Source organism: Giraffa tippelskirchi, chromosome 6 (genome assembly GCF_054371585.1).
Source record: "Giraffa tippelskirchi isolate mGirTip1 chromosome 6, T2T-mGirTip1v1.2.pri, whole genome shotgun sequence".
Taxonomy (NCBI): Eukaryota; Metazoa; Chordata; class Mammalia; order Artiodactyla; family Giraffidae; genus Giraffa; species Giraffa tippelskirchi.
In genome coordinates this window covers 171,570,974-171,587,541 of record NC_137280.1, presented here as the reverse complement: position 1 = coordinate 171,587,541, position 16,568 = coordinate 171,570,974, and the positions used below count along the sequence as shown (strand labels likewise).

Here is a 16,568-nt window from a genome sequence, read left to right as displayed (position 1 = left end):
TGAAAATGCTGCACTCCATATGCCAGCAAATCTGGAAAACTCAGCAGTGGCCACAGGACTGGAAAAGGTCAGTTTTCATTCCAATCCCAAAGAAAGGCAATGCCAAAGAATGCTCAAACTACCGCACAATTGCACTCATCTCACACGCTAGTAAAGTAATGCTCAAAATTCTCCAAGTCAGGCTTCAGCAATACGTAAACTGTGAACTTCCAGATGTTCAAGCTGGTTTTAGAAAAGGCAGAGGAACCAGAGATCAAATTGCCAATATCCGCTGGATCATCAAAAAAGCAAGAGAGTTCCAGAAAAACATCTATTTCTGCTTTATTGACTATGCCAAAGCCTTTGACCGTGTGGATCACAATAAACTAGAAAATTCTGAAAGAGATGGGAATACCAGATCATCTGACCTATCTCTTGAGAAACCTGTATGTAGGTCAGGAAGCAACAGTTAGAACTGGACATGGAACAACAGACTGGTTCCAAATAGGAAAAGGAGTCCATCAAGGCTGTATATTGTCACCCTGCTTATTTAACTTATATGCAGAGTACATCATGAGAAACGCTGGGCTGGAAGAAACACAAGCTGGAATCAAGATTGCCAGGAGAAATATCAATTACCTCAGATATGCAGATGACACTACCCTTACGGCAGAAATTGAAGAAGAACTAAACAGCCTCTTGATGACAGTGAAAGAGTTGGCTTAAAGCTCAACATTCAGAAAACTAAGATCATGGCATCTGGTCCCATCACTTCATGGGAAATAGATGGGGAAACAGTGGAAACAGTGTCAGACTTTATTTTTGTGGGCTCCAAAATCACTGCTGATGGTGATTGCTGCTGCTGCTAAGTCACTTCAGTTGTGTCCGATTGCAGCCATGAAATTAAAAGATGCTTACTCCTTGGAAGGAAGGTTATGACCAATCTAGATAGCATATTTAAAAGCAGAGACATTACTGTGCCAACAAAGGTCCATCTAGTCAAGGTTATCGTTTTTCCAGTGGTCATGTATGGATGTGAGAGTTGGACAGTGAAGAAAGCTGAGCGCCAAAGAATTGATGCTTTTGAACTGTGGTGTTGGAGAAGACTCTTGAGAGCCCCTTGGACTGCAAGGAGATCCAACCAGTCCATCCTAAAGTTATCAGTCCTGGGTGTTCATTGGAAGGACTGATGTTGAAGCTGCAACTCCAATACTTTGGCCACCTCATGTGAAGAGTTGACTCATTGGAAAAGACCCTAATGCTGAGAAGGATTGGGGGCAGGAGAAGAAGGGGACGACAGAGGATGAGATGGCTGGATGGCATCACCGACTCAATGGACATGGGTTTGGGTAAATTCTGGGAGTTGGTGATGGACACGGAGACCTGGCATGCTGCGGTTCATGGGGTCGCAAAGAGTTGGACACGACTGAGCGACTGAACTGAACTGATGGGTCTGTTTGAGTTCATCTTGTTTGGGAACCTATGTGCTTCCTGTACCTGGATATCTGTTTTCTTCTTCAGGTCTGGAATTTTTTAGCCATGATTCCCTCAAATATATTTTTAATTTTTTTTAATTTAACTTTATTTATTCATTGATTTGTGGCTCTTCTGGGTCTTCATTGCTGCTTGGGCTTTTCTCTATATTCAAGCAAAATCATAAATACAAGGAATCTGTTTTCCTGGGCTTCTCCTCCCCTTTCCAACCATTGCCACTTTTCAAACCTTTTGGAGCACCACAAGCACAGCACAGACCCTACTCAGCCACCAGAGCTCCACCCCATCAAGCTCTTTCAGTAAACGTTAATAACTGCTGTAGTCCACCGAATCATTCAGAATCAGACCAGAATACAAAATTGCATCATCTTTCCAAGCACATCCCGACAGTCACTAAACTAGTCTTTTCCCAGAAGCCAATAATTCATATACATGTAAATTGTTCCTTGAAGTTACACAGACTATTTGAGGTACTATTTGCCCTCTTATTTCACTGAGCTGTAATTTTCATATGCTTACTTTCTAGCATGGAATGGCGACTCCTCATTTGTCTTCTTCACTGGTTAAATACAGAAGAGGAACTCTCCAAAACTTACCATGAAACCTCATTAGTATTTGCAAACTTTATTACCACATCATTTAATTTAGTCACATATTTAGTTGAAGCATAAAATGCTTCCAAAGGCTTTTGGTATTTTGGTCACATTCTATTAGGTGTCTGTTGCCGTGTAACAAACTACCCAAAGCTTACTATCTTAAAACAACAATAATTTTGTATTTCTCATGATCCTCTGGTTGTTTGAGCAGTCCTGGTCTGGTTCGCCTGGCCTCACTCATGTGAGTTTGTCGCGCTCTAGAGGTGGCCAGGCTGGAGGAGTCACATGGCCTTAGATGTCTGGGAGTGGTTGCTGACCATCAAGGGGGTCTTGATTCTCCCCAACATGACCTTTCCTTCTCCAGTAGACAAGATTGCCTAGACTCCTTTCATGCTGATCTCAATAGAGAGGATAAAAGCAGACACTTCAAGAGCAGAATTTGCAAAATTTCACATCCACTTCATTTTATTCACCAAAGGGAGTCACAAGGCCACCTCTAGTGGTATAGCTCCTCTTGATCAAGAGACTTTATAAACTAAAAGAAAAAAGTTACCTGTCTGTCCAGATTCAAATCAGCAGAGAAACAGACTCTAACTTTGAATGGGAGGAATATATATACCAGGGTGTAAAGAATTTGCAATCATTTGAAAACATTTTGCAATCCACCCCACATGTTGACTCATTCATAAAAATGTTACAAAGTTATTCGATATGTAATAGAGGGACACAGATTCTAAAAACCCTCTGCTAAAAAAAAAAAACTCTTCTGAACAAGCACCTAACCAAAGATGTCGGTTACCTCCTAAGTGACAACTGTTAAGTCCTCTCACTTTTACTTTTCTTTGAGCTGCAGCCACTGCCACCAACTTCCAAGACTCGAACCTGCTTCACAGAGGCTGGACTCCCCCTAGGGTGTGCGCAAGCCTGGGCAAATGTTTTTAGCAGAGTCCCCGACTATATAGGGCTTGCCTCATATTTCAGTTGGTAAAGGATCTGCCTGAAATGCAGGAGACCCGGGTTCGATTACTGGGTCAGGAAGACCCCCTGGAGGAGGAAATAGCAACCCACTCCAGTATTCTTGCCTGGAGAACCCCATGGACAGAGGAGCCTGGCAGGCTACAGTCCATGGGGTCCCAAGAGTTGGACACAACTTAGCGACTAAACCACCAACCACCACCACCTGACTGTATAAACAGTGACAGCCAGTCAAAATGAACATGGGAGCACCATTCTAGAAGCCCAGTCTCACACTATCCTACAAAAGAAATATTCTTCTGACCATCTGCCCTAATGTTTCTCTGTTCCCTGAGGCAGTTAATAATCTGTGGCGCGTCCCTTTGCCACAACTTTGTAATGGGCAGTTATTCTCAAGATCAAACTCACATTGACTTAGTGAATCGCTGCCTTTTAAGTTAGGAGACTTTTCCAAAGTGCCAGATGCTTTCTCAGTTCACATGTAAGCACTGCCCAGAAACGGAAGAGAGTTATCGCCCCTAGGGGGCAACTTTCAATAAATGGGGATTAGAAGACAGTGATTAAATGTTCCAGCTTCTCATCTTATGGACAGATAATTAGAGAGACATTCTGTACATTTCTCAGAATTCCTGGTAGAACGGAGCTTCCATTGCTTACCGCGAGGACTGCAATGATGCACTCCTGTATTGTCTTTCTCACCTTCCCTCTTGCTCCCAACTTCCTCACTCCTGCTTCTTGGGATCACTGTCCAAATAAGTCACATAAACCCGAAGCCCTTATTCAGGCTTTGCTTTCAGAGGAACACAAACTAAGATACCATGGGATTCCTTTTTTATTTTTTTTTTAATTGCCAACACATGTACAACCCAAAAGTGTGGAAGAAATGAGTCAGACTATGGAGGAACACTGTGATGAATGAGAATCAGTCAGCAGAGGACTACTTGCTACCACCCCTACCCTACAGACTCTTCTGAAAAGTAATTCTTTAAATGGCCTCTTCGAGAGCCCCTTGAAATTGGACAATTAGGCTCAAAACCAGGCAGTGGCCAGTTGATAACATATCTTCATATCGGTTCTCCTTCTTTATCTCTTTCCCTTTTCCCCTTCCTCCTGTTCCCTGTGACTGAAATCCTTATTAAAGTGATAGCACATTAGCCTTTAACACAGACATCGCTTCCCACACAGTCCAAACTAAGATGTCACACACAGAGAACTCAACTCAGCTGACACCTCCTGAGAACGCGTGGGGGTGTGGTTATTCAGCGTTCAGGCGGACTTCTGGTTTCTGGTCCAGCATGTGAGAAGCTTAGAAGTCACAAGCCCATCCTACTAAGCAAAAAGCTAAACAAACTGAAAAATCCACACATTTTCCTAGATGCCTCAGAGGTATGAGGGACAAACTGCTGCCCCCTAAATTAGAGAGACAGAGAGGTAAACACAGAGAATTACAACTTACTAGAGCAAAACCTCGGAGAGAACCAGGTGCTGGGTTAGGAAAACTTGAACTACAATTGACAAATTGCTGGAGGTTCAGTGTGGAAAACTCCAATAGTTAAAAACAAAAACAAAACTTCACGGGGACCCAGTCATAGAGGGGTTACCCACACTTCTGTGAGTTTTACTTCCAAGAGCTCTACCAGGTTGTCACAGGGAAAATCAGAGAATATCGGTGAATTCCAGCAGACGGAGAGGAAAAGGAGCCCTCTTGAAATACATCAGAGCATTACCGTTCTTACTACAAGGCTTGCCCTCAGGAGAAACTGTTTTACCGCCGCTTAACCTGATGGGGTTTCATCAGAACTATGCTGATGGAGGAAGAGAAACACTCAGCTCCAACCCCCTCTAGCCATCCAGCTGGAGTCAAGGCCAGCGGCGGGCGGGGGGCTGGGGAGGGGTTGAGAAGAAGAGGTGAAGTTCTCAGCTCAGGAGTACAGAATCACCGAAAGACTGAGCCTGAACCATGGGACTACACTATGTTTCATCCCCCCCTCACCTCACCAATACATCACTGAAGTTCCTTTTACCCACCAGACCATATTCACCCTTCAACAAAAAACTACAAGACATACTAAAAGGCAAAAAATACAACTTAAAGAAATGAAACAAACATCAGAATGAGAGTCAGATATGGCAAAAATGTTGGAATTATCAGACCGGGGATTTTAAAATCTATGACTAGTATGCTAGAGGTTTTAATGGGAAAAGGAGACACATGCCAGAACAGAGATAATGTAAATGAACACATGCTGATTCTAAGAAAAATCAGAAGGAAATGCTAGATATCATCAGAAACACTGTAAAAGAAATAAAGAATTCTTGTGATGGTGCTTCCGGTAGTCATGTATGGATGTGAGATTTGTACTATAAGGAAAGCTGAGCACTGAAGAATTGATGCTTTGGAACTGTGGTATTGGAGAAGACTCTTGAGAGTCCCTTGGACTGCAAGGAGATCCAACCAGCCCATCCTCAAGAAAAACAGTCCTAAATATTCATTGGAAGGACTGATGCTGAAGCTGAAGCTCCAACACTTTGGCCACCTGATGCAAAGAACTGATTCATTTGAAAAGACACTGGTGCTGGGAAAGATTGAAGGCAGGAGGAGAAGGGGACAATGGAGGATGAGATGGTTGGGTGGCATCACTAACTCAATGGACATGGGTTTGAATAAACTCCAGGAGCTGGTGATGGACAGGGAGGCTTGGCGTGCTGTGGTCCATGGGGTCACAGAGAGTCGGACACAACTGAGTGACTGAACTGAACTGAACTGTGATGGGCTCATTAGTAGAATGGACTCAGCTGAGGAAAGAATCACTGAGCTTGAGGATGTGAAAATAGAACTTCCAAAACTGAATGACAAAGAGAAAAAATGACTGGGGAAAAAAAACACAAAATAGAATATCTAAGAACTGTAGGACAACTACAAAAGTTGTATTATACACATAATGGAAATACCAGAAGGAGAAGAAAGAGAAAGGCAGAGAAGAAATGCTTGAGGCAATAATGACTAAGAATTTCCCCAAATTAATGTTGGATACCAACCCACAGATGCAGGAAGCTTACAGAACATCCAGCAAGACAAATGCCAAAAAAACTACATCTAGGCATATCACATTCAAGCATCAAAGATAAAGAAAAAACCTTGAAAGAAGTAGAAGGGAAAAAACACCCTACTCACAGAGGATTAAAAATAAGAATTAATCTGACTTCTCCTCAAAGAAAGAAGAGTGGAGTGAAATATTTAAAGTGTTTAGAGAAGATAAATCCACACACCTATGGACACCTTATCTTCGACAAAGGAGGCAAGAAAATACAATGGAGAAAAGACAATCTCTTTAACAAGTGGTGCTGGGAAAACTGGTCAACCACTTGTAAAAGAATGAAACTAGAACACTTTCTAACACCATACACAAAAATAAACTCAAAATGGATTAAAGATCTAAACGTAAGACCAGAAACTATAAAACTCCTAGAGGAAAACATAGGCAAAACACTCTCCGACATAAATCACAGCAGGATCCTCTATGACCCATCTCCCAGTGTAATGGAAATAAAAGCAAAAATAAACAAATGGGACCTAATTAAACTTAAAAGCTTTTGCACAACAAAGGAAACTATAAGCAAGGTGAAAAGACAGCCTTCAGAATGGGAGAAAATAATAGCAAACGAAGCAACTGACAAACAATTAATCTCAAAAATATACAAGCAACTCCTGCAGCTCAATTTCAGAAAAATAAATGACCCAATCAAAAAATGGGCCAAAGAACTAAACAGACATTTCTCCAAAGAAGACATACAGATGGCTAACTAACACATGTAAAGATGTTCAACATTACTCATTATCAGAGAAATGCAAATCAAAACCACAGTGAGGTACCATCTCATGCCAGTCAGAATGGCTGCTATCCAAAAATCTACAAACAATAAATGCTGGAGAGGGTGAGGAGAAAAGGGAACCCTCTTACACTGTTGGTGGGAATGCAAACTAGTACAGCCACTATGGAGAACACTGTGGAGATTCCTTACAAAATTGGAAATAGAACTGTCATACGACCCAGCAATCCCACTGCTGGGCATACACACCAAGGAAACCAGAATTGAAAGAGACACGTGTACCCCAATGTTCATTGCAGCACTGTTTATAATAGCCAGAACATGGAAGCAACCTAGATGTCCATCAGCAGACGAATGGATAAGGAAGCTGTGGTACATATACACAATGGAATATTACTCAGCCATTAAACAGAATACATTCGAATCAGTTCTTACGAAGTGGATGAAACTGGAGCCTATTATACAGAGTGAAGTAAGCCAGAAAGAAAAAACCAATACGGTATACTAACACATATATATGGAATTTAGAAAGATGGCAATGATGACCCTATATGCGAGACAGCAAAAGAGAAACAGATGTAAAGAACAGACTGTTGGACTATGTGGGAGAAGGCGAGAGTGGGATGGTTTGAGAGAATAGCGTTGAAACATGTATATCATCATATGTGAAGCGGATTGCCAGTCCAGGTTCGATGCATGAGACAGGGTGCTCAGGGCTGGTGCACTGGGATGACCCAGAGGGATGGGATGGGGAGGGAGGTGGGAGGGGTTTCAGGATGGGGAACACATGTCCACCCATGGCTGATTCATGTCAATGTATGGCAAAATCACTACAATACTGTAAACTAAGTAGCCTCCAGTTAAAATAAATAAATTAAATAAATAAATAAAGTGTTTAGAGAAAAAGTCTACCAAAAGAATTCTGCTTCCTGTAAAAGTATTCTTCAAAAATGAAGGAGAAATAAAAAATTTTTCAGACAAAAACTGAAAAAATTTTTTTCCAGTAACCTATTAAAAGAGGTTTTTTTAGAGAGAAGAAAAATAAGATAAGTCAGAAACTTGAATCTACATAAAGAATAGAAGAGCATATTGAAGAAGGAATAAGTGGAAGTAAAATAAAAGCTTTTACTTTTCTTGTTCTTAATTGATCTAACAGAAAACAGTTTGTCCCAAATGCTAGCAGCAAGGTATTCTATTACATATGCTAATGTATACATATATATGCATGTGCTTGCATATGTTTATGCATTAGTGAAATGAATGACAGCAGTGATACAAGGGACAAGATGGAGGAATTAGGAATGTTTTGCTATTGTAAGGTACTCATACAACCTCTGAAATGTTATTTGACAGTGGACTTGGATTATAAATGCATATTGCAAACTCTAGGGCAACTACTGACAAAGAAAAAGAAGTGTAGTTAATATACTAAGAAAGGCAAGAAGATGGAATTGTGTAACATGTTCAATTAAAGCAATAAAAGGCAAAAAAAGTGTGGAGGACAAAAATAGGAGTGAAGAACAAGAGCAACAGATGGAACACAGTAAGAAATATGGTAAATATTAATCCAACCATATGAATAATTACTTTAAATATCAATAGTCTAAACATGTCACTTAAAAGACAGAGATTGTCAGAATGGATCACAAACTAAGACACAACTATATGCTTTCCCAAACATAGCCAGTTTAAATACAAACACACATACAGATTAAAACTAAAGCAAAAGCAAGAGAGTAGCAGAAAAACATCTATTTCTGCTTCATTGATTACGCCAAAGCCTTTGACTGTGTGGATCACAACAAACTGTGGAAAATTCTGAAAGAGATGGGAATACCAGACCGCCTGACCTGCCACCTGAGAAATCTGTATGCAGGTCAAGAAGAAACAGTTAGAACCGGACATGGAACAAGGGACTGGTTCCAAATTGGGAAAGGAGTACGTCAAGGCTGTATATCGTCACCCTGCTTATTTAACTTATATGCAAAGTACATCATGTGAAATGCTGGACTGGATGAAGCACAAGCTGGAATCAAAATTCCTGGGAGAAATATCAATAACCTCAGATACGCAGATGACAGGTATGCACATTTATGACAGAAAGCAAAGAGGAATTAAAGAGTCTCTTGGTGAAAGTGAAAGAGGATAGTGAAAAAGCTGTTAAACTGAGTAAAACTGCACATTCAAAAAACTAAGATCATGGTATCTGGTCCCATCACTCCATGGCAAATAGATGGGGAAACAATGGAAACAGTGACAGACTATTTTCTTGAACTCCAAAATCACTGCATATGGTGACAACAGCCATGAAATTAAAAGATGCTTGCTCCTTGGAAGAAAAGCTACAACAAACTTAGACAGCAAATTAAAAAGCAGAGACATTATTTTGCCAACAAAGTCTGTCTAGTCAAAGCTATGGTTTTTCCAGTAGTCGTGTATGGATGTGAGATTTGGACTATAAAGAAAGCTGAGCACCAAAGAATTGATGCTTTTGAACTGTGGTGTTGGAGAAAACTCTTGAGAGTCCCTTGGACTGCAAGGAGATCCAACCAGTCCATCCTAAAGGAAATCAGTCCTGAATATTCATTGGAAGGACTGATGCAGACCCTGATGCTGGGAAAGACTGAAGGTGGGAGAAGGGGACGACAGAGGATGACATGGTTAGATGGCATCACCGACTCGATGGACATGAGTTTGAGTAAACTCTGGGAGTTGGTGATGGACAGGGAGGCCTGGCGTGCTGCAGTCCATCGGTCGCAAATAGTTGGACACGACTGAGTGACTGAACTGAATTGAACTGAACACTAATCAAAATAGAACAGGAGTAGCAATAATAATTCAGACTAGAAGACTTCAAAACAGGAAATTTATCATAAATAAAGAGGAGCAATACATAACGATAAGGTGTTAAAACTGTTAGAATACAAAACAATCTTTAATAATGTGTATGTGTCTAACAATAGAGCATCAAAATGCATGAGACGAAAACTGGTAGATCTTCAAGGAGAAACAGATGAATTGCATTATTATCGCAACAACACCCCTCTATCAGAAATGGAAGAATCCAGCAACCAAAAATCATCCATAACAAGGTTGAACTCAACCACACTATGAATCAACTGGTTATATTGACATCTATAAACTACTTCATCCAACAATAGCAGGATCCACATTTTTTTCAAGATTTCCCATGACAGACCACATTGTGGACCATAAAACACACCTTAAAATTTAAAAGAATAGAATGCATCATACGTTGCATACTTCCAGATCACAATGGAATTAAACAGGAAATCAGTGAAAGGGAGATAACTGGAAAACCCCCAATTTAATAAATAGAGAGAGGCTGAGATTCTAAATAACATATGGATAAAAGAAGTCTTCAGAGGAATTCCAAAATGTTTTAAACTAAATTAAAATGAAAATACAACTTTATGGGATGCAGTGAAAGCAGTTCTTAAATAGAAATTCATAGAATTGAAGGCATATATTTAGGGGAAAAGAAAGAACAGAAATTAAGAGAAACAGTCAACAAAACTCAAAGTTGGTCCTTTGATAAGCCTCTGGCCAGGTTAACTTTTAAAAATGAAGAGAAAACACAAACTCCCAATATCAGAAATTAAATAGGGAACATTGCTATTCTATATACATTAAAAGTATAATAAAGGAATAGTATTAATAACTCTATAACCACAAATTTGATAACAAACCAATTTCTTGAAAGATGAAACAAATTTCTTAAAAGATACAACTTGTCAAAACTCAAGAAGAGATAGATAACTTAAACAGGCCTACATCTGTTAAAGAAATAAAAAAATTACTAACCTTTCAAAACAGAAAGCACAGGCCCAGATGATTCTACCACTCAGTTCAGTTCAGTCACTCAGTCATGTCCTACTCTGTGACCCCATGGACCACAGCATGCCAGGCTTCCCTGTCCATCACCAAATCCTGCAGTTTGCTCAAATTCTTGTCTGTGGAGTCGGTGATGCCATCCATCTCATCCTCTGTTGTTCCCTTCTCCTGCCTTCAATCTTTCCCAGCATCAGGGTCTTTTCTAATGTGTCAGTTCTTAGCATCAGGTGGCCAAAGTATTGGAGTTTCAGCTTCAACATCAGTCCTATCAATGAACACCCAGGACTGATTTCCTCTAGTATGGACTGGTTGGATCTCCTTGCAGTCCAAGGGACTCTCAAGAGTCTTCTCCAACACCACAGTTCAAAAGCATCAATTCTTTGGTGCTAGTCCAACTCTTACATCCATACATGACTACTGGAAAAACCATAGCTTTGACTATACAGACCTTTGTTGGCAAAGTAATGTCTCTGCTTTTTAATAAGCTGTCTAGGTTTGTTGTAATTTTTCTTCCAAGGAGTAAGTGTCTTTTAATTTCCTGGAAAGAGAAATTAAGTCACTTGACTAGAGGTGAACTGTGGTGGTTCCTTTAAGGAAGAAATTATGATAATTCTCCATAATTTCTTCCAGAAGATAGAAGAGGGAATAATTTCTAACTCATTCTATACAGTCAGCATTACTCTAATACCAAAACCAGAAAAAGGTATTATAAGAAAGAAACAAACAGACATTTTGGAAGAGTTCAGTCACAGACTAATTTTGTCTTTCATATTTAACTAGCTGTTCACCTCTAGTCAAGTGACAATTTCTCTTTCCCTTAAGTTACTCATCCATGAAACAGAACTGAAAAGTGCCTCCCTCATGGGGTTGTTATTTAAATTAAAGGGAAAAAATGCATAGAAATTGATTAGCACACTGCCAGGCAGAAAACTAGCTGTTGCCAAATTGTCTTATGTATGAGAAGCACCCTCTAGTACACTCTGGAAGATATAAATAAGATAAAGAATAATGAATACTCCCTATTAGTTCATAACCTAGGAGGAAGTATGGAAATATATTGATATTAGTTCATAATAAATTTTGTCATAGTGAGATACACAATTTAATCAGAAGTTAAAGGTCATAAAAGGGCATTCCATCATGATCTATTGTAAAAAAAAAAAAAAGAAAGAAAGAAATCTCCAGGCACAACTACCAGTACAAAGACTGCCATGGATACTTGGTGACCATCTAGGCTTCTGTAGGACTCAAATCCTGGTATTAGTCAGCTTTATAACTTTGATGAACTTCCCAAACAGGAAGCCACGAAATGCTCCATCAGGGCTATATTTGGTACTGGTTTAGCCCTTACTTAGAGAACTCTATTCCATATTGATCCTCTTACTTCAGAAATGACGTAACTACCCTTGGGGAAATGAAAATATACAGAGCTCTTCGAGCTAGGCTTAGCTCTGGGATTTATGTCTGCAAGATACAAAATGCTAAATAGGCAAGGAAGCTCGAGAACACACTTTCATCAAAAAGGCATAGAGACTTGTAATCCCTGCTGTTCAAATAACTCTCTAGCAACCATTCTGGGAATATGACCACAAAATAGAGGCAACGTATTACAGTTGTTAATATAATTAAAAATATAGACATACTTGACCCAAAGCCCATCAAAACTTCCTACAAGCTTCACTGGACACAGCAGAAATCAGTACATAGGAGATTATTAAGGTTAAGACATTCCTTTCATCTCAAACCAACTACCATAATTTCACTTTTAACAATAATGAAATCTTCTTGGTGTGACCCTAAGGATGATTCACAGTGAGGTTCTGACTTAGTTACACAGAGTAATTTTAAGCGTCACATGATAGAAACACATTAAAGATAGAATTTTACTGAATTCACTGATGAAACCTGTTATTAAAGAGTCACTATCAAGACTTCTAAAGGAGTGCAATTTAATGCAGTGTCTGATTAGACCTTTTGAACTCAAGCAGAAATTCAAATTTTATAAAAATTAACACAGTTTAACAACTTATTTAAATGACATTCACGACATCCTTTCTGGTATTATATTTATGCTAAGTAATTTTAAAAGCACAGTAGAGTATAATGGAATATGTATCTCCCATCATAATTCATATAAATGTAATTTCTAGTCCAAAATTGCCTAGGAGGCCAATTTCCAATTTCCACTTTTGCAGAAAATCCATTTGTACAGAATATCGAGGGTCCCAAAACATTCTTTAAAATATTGTTTTATTGGTTTTCAACAGTAGACTCAAGGTCTGGATAAGCAGAGATGACATATTTGTGGCTGCAGAATGGAATGCAAATGTTAACCTTGACCATGTAAAAGCTGAAGAGTAGCTGATATGAGGATGCAGAAATACGAAATGAAAAGTAAGAAAAAAAGTAGGTGTCCAACTACTTACATCTGCTCGTTTTACAAAGCAAGGAATCAAAATATCCTGCCAATGTTCTATGATATTTAAAAATTACAAAGGTTTAAAAAAACTAAAAATAATATTAATATCAAATTTTAACAAAGGAGATGGGCATGGGAGAGGAATGTGAGTGAGTTACTACCTCAAGTTTCTTAATAGGAAGTCTATCAGTTCAGTTCAGTAGCTCAGTCGTGTCTGACTCTTTGCAACCCCATGGACTGCAGCACACCAGGCCTCCCTGTCCATCACCAACTCATGGAGCTTGCTCAAACTCATGTCCATAGAGTCGGTGATACCATCCAACCATCTCATCCTCTGTCGTCCCCTTCTCCTGCCCCCTTCAATCTTTCCCAGCATCAGGGTCTTTTCCAATGAGTCAGTTCTTCGCAGCTGGTGGCCAAAGTGTTGGAGTTTCAGCTTCCCCATGAAGAGCATGAACAGTATGAAAGGAAGTCTATGAATGTGGCTTATTGATTTATGGAAGAGTACAGAAATAAACACCTTTTCTAACATCATCAAGCTAGTCTTCAAGAGAAATCTAGAAATCTAAAAAGTAACAGCATAAGTTTGCCTTTGTGGAGAATAGTCGGATTCGGTTGAGAAACTTGTTACTTTTCATCATAAACGCACCTGTATAATTGCACACATACCATGTGTTATTTTGAAAAAACAAATTTTAAATAAAACATCACCACATATGCATATCGGCTTTACTTAATAAACATTTAGAGAGAAATACTTAAATGCAATAATAGATAACTTGAAAAGACAGAGCATTTTCATCATAAATCACCATAAAATAATTTAAGAAAACTTTTTTCTGAAAAGCTTAGTGTTTTCCAGCTTATTAACATTTTCCTAATGAAACAAGTCCAGGAAAGAAAACCCTATTTCAATGTAATAGCTGAGGACTCACTCAGGAGGGTAAAAGGAAGAGGAACAAAGAAGAGACTACATTTCCAGGCACTGCCAGGGGTATCACTGGGACATTGAGAACGACATGTCACTTAATCAACTGGGGCCTGAGTTTCCTTTTCCACTAAATGAGACTTGGGCAAAAAGGCCTTGCAAGTTGCTTCACACTCAGTGTTACACACTCTTCAACAAAGCAGTTCGTTTCATGTAATTAGACTCAAAGATTTCAAAACTGAATCATACCTTAAGAGTCAGTTTTACTCCTTATTCTGCAAAGAGGTAGGTGAGGTCTTATGAAACTTCCAGAGCCACAAGAACTAAGGGTAGCAGATTCAGAACTTGGAACCAGAACCTCAGACTTTTATGCTGCCAAGCGTGTATTAGGCAACTCGGGCAGCCATAACAAAATACCATAGACTAGGTGGTTCAAACAACGGAAGCTTATTTTCTCGTGGTTCTGGAAGCTAGAAATTTGAAATGGGGTGTCAGCAATGCTGGGTTCTAGTGAGAGGCTGTTCCTTGGCTTGCAGATGGCAGCCTTCTCACTGTGTGTTCACTCGGCCTATCCTCAGCGCGTATGCACAGAGAGAATCTTTTTCTTTTCCTCCTCTTATAAAGCCACCAATTTTAGCATATTAGGACTGCCCCCCTCACCCCATGACATCATTTAACCTTAATCACTTCCTAAAAGCCCTTTCTCCAAATGGAGTCAGTCACACTGGGAGTTAGGGCTTCAACATATGAATCTGGGGAAACGCAGTTTGGTCCATAGGAACGTCTTTCAAAAAATGGATGGCACAACTTTTCCACATCCCTTCTCCCTGCCAACAAAACACAACATTTGTTTCTAGATTTCAACGTTTCCATATGAGGGAAATAATATCTGGATATAAAAAAAGGAAAATATACTGCAGCTTTACATTGTTTCCCATTTCTCAGTGATGACTTGTTTTAAGACCAACTGCATAAAGATTTGCATGTGATACATTTCTCAGTTTTTCCACATCAAAGTGCAACTCCATAAACACAAGTATAATGATGCTAAGTTATCCTGTGATGATTTTCACAAAACAGTAGCCCACACCTTCCTTTTAAAATGACAACATAAAACAATATGTTCAATGTCTGGGTGAGGTAAGCCTGATACTTTCAGTTTGGTGTTTAGGAAAAGAGCTTTTTGCTAAAGGCAAAACGCATATGCACTAAGTGAAATTCAGAAATAAGGAGCTGAGAACGGGAAACTCAGTTTTAGAGGAAACTGGTACTTAAATTACAATATGTCTAGAAATGGGAAGAGACCCACGAAACCCATGAAGTTGCAGATAGTGCAACTTATTTAGCTAAAAGGAAACATAAAAACATATGTAAGAGACAAGTGTACACACATAAATCAAGTAGAAAATCCTTTAGTAGAAGTTTTAGAGATGAAGGACCAAGGACAAGAAGATTGATCTGATTCACAGATCTCACATTTCTTCTGGGAGGAGAGAGAGTAGTGATCCAATAACATCTCCTTTCCTCAGCCTCTCTACCCTCAACTTCCCTCGGCAGAGTCAATGAGCTCCTCCTTGGCTCTCACAGTATCCCAAATAAACACCTTTATTGTAATCCTTGTACTGTCGTCTTGCAGCATTTTTTCCAAATGTGATTCTCATGCTCTCTGCATCAGACTCACCTCCATCATTCCCCAGACCTCTCACACCAATACGCTTATTTAAAATGTAGATTCTTTGGCATTTCTATAGAAAATATCTCCCCAAGGATGGGCCTAGGAGTCTGCATTTTTTCTAGGCTTTCAACTGACTATTCTCTATACTACATTCAGAGAATTGCTGCTATATATTAACTATTAGCCTGTCTCTTACTAAACTTCGAGTGCCTCTGATGACAGGTACTATGATTTATCCACCTCTTTATCACCAATGATGAGCTGAAGTAGGTTCTCAATAAATACGTGTTGACTGGGACCCTGGGAAGCACCTCTGAGTAAGCAGAAGGCAGGGAACTTGAACTCGTCAAATGAGTGACTGCAACAGAGGATCTAAATGGCATTATATCTTCAAGGTGAAATGAGTATGAAATTATTTTGAGTTCTGATACAGAATTGATTCAATATTTCACAAACCATTTCTGAAACATTTACTAATCTTACTCCGTGGGAAACCAGACTTAGTGGAGGCTCCAAAGAGCTTGGTCCCTGGAGAGCAGTGACTCAGGAGAGACACAGCAGTGATACTTAAGAATGCCACCAGAAGCAGTCAGAGAGATGGCCACCAAACATACTTGGAAGTTCCTCATTTCCTGGGAAGGATTTGCAGCTGAAATTGAGGTTGAGGTGAAAACCACACGAGAAGCAAGGGGTCAAAATGAAGCCTCTAGGACTCACACAGGAAGCCACACACCAGAGGACAACCCCACCTCTGAGCTGATTCCCACCCTGCAATCATGTTTGAGAAAGCAGAGACTAGGACTGGAGGTGATTTTT

General features: G+C 39.6%; 2 long non-coding RNA genes across 2 annotated transcripts in view; one reads left to right on the top strand and one right to left on the bottom strand.

Annotated features, from left to right (window-relative positions):
* LOC145511091 (uncharacterized) overlaps window positions 1-16,568 on the bottom strand; it is a 277,792-nt gene that overhangs the window by 200,369 nt on the left and 60,855 nt on the right. The gene's annotated exons all lie outside the window — the stretch shown is intronic.
* Window positions 3,873-15,831, top strand: LOC145511094 (uncharacterized). The gene is made up of 2 exons (XR_014057496.1): window positions 3,873-5,617; window positions 13,559-15,831. It is a non-coding gene; the product is annotated as an uncharacterized LOC145511094 (long non-coding RNA).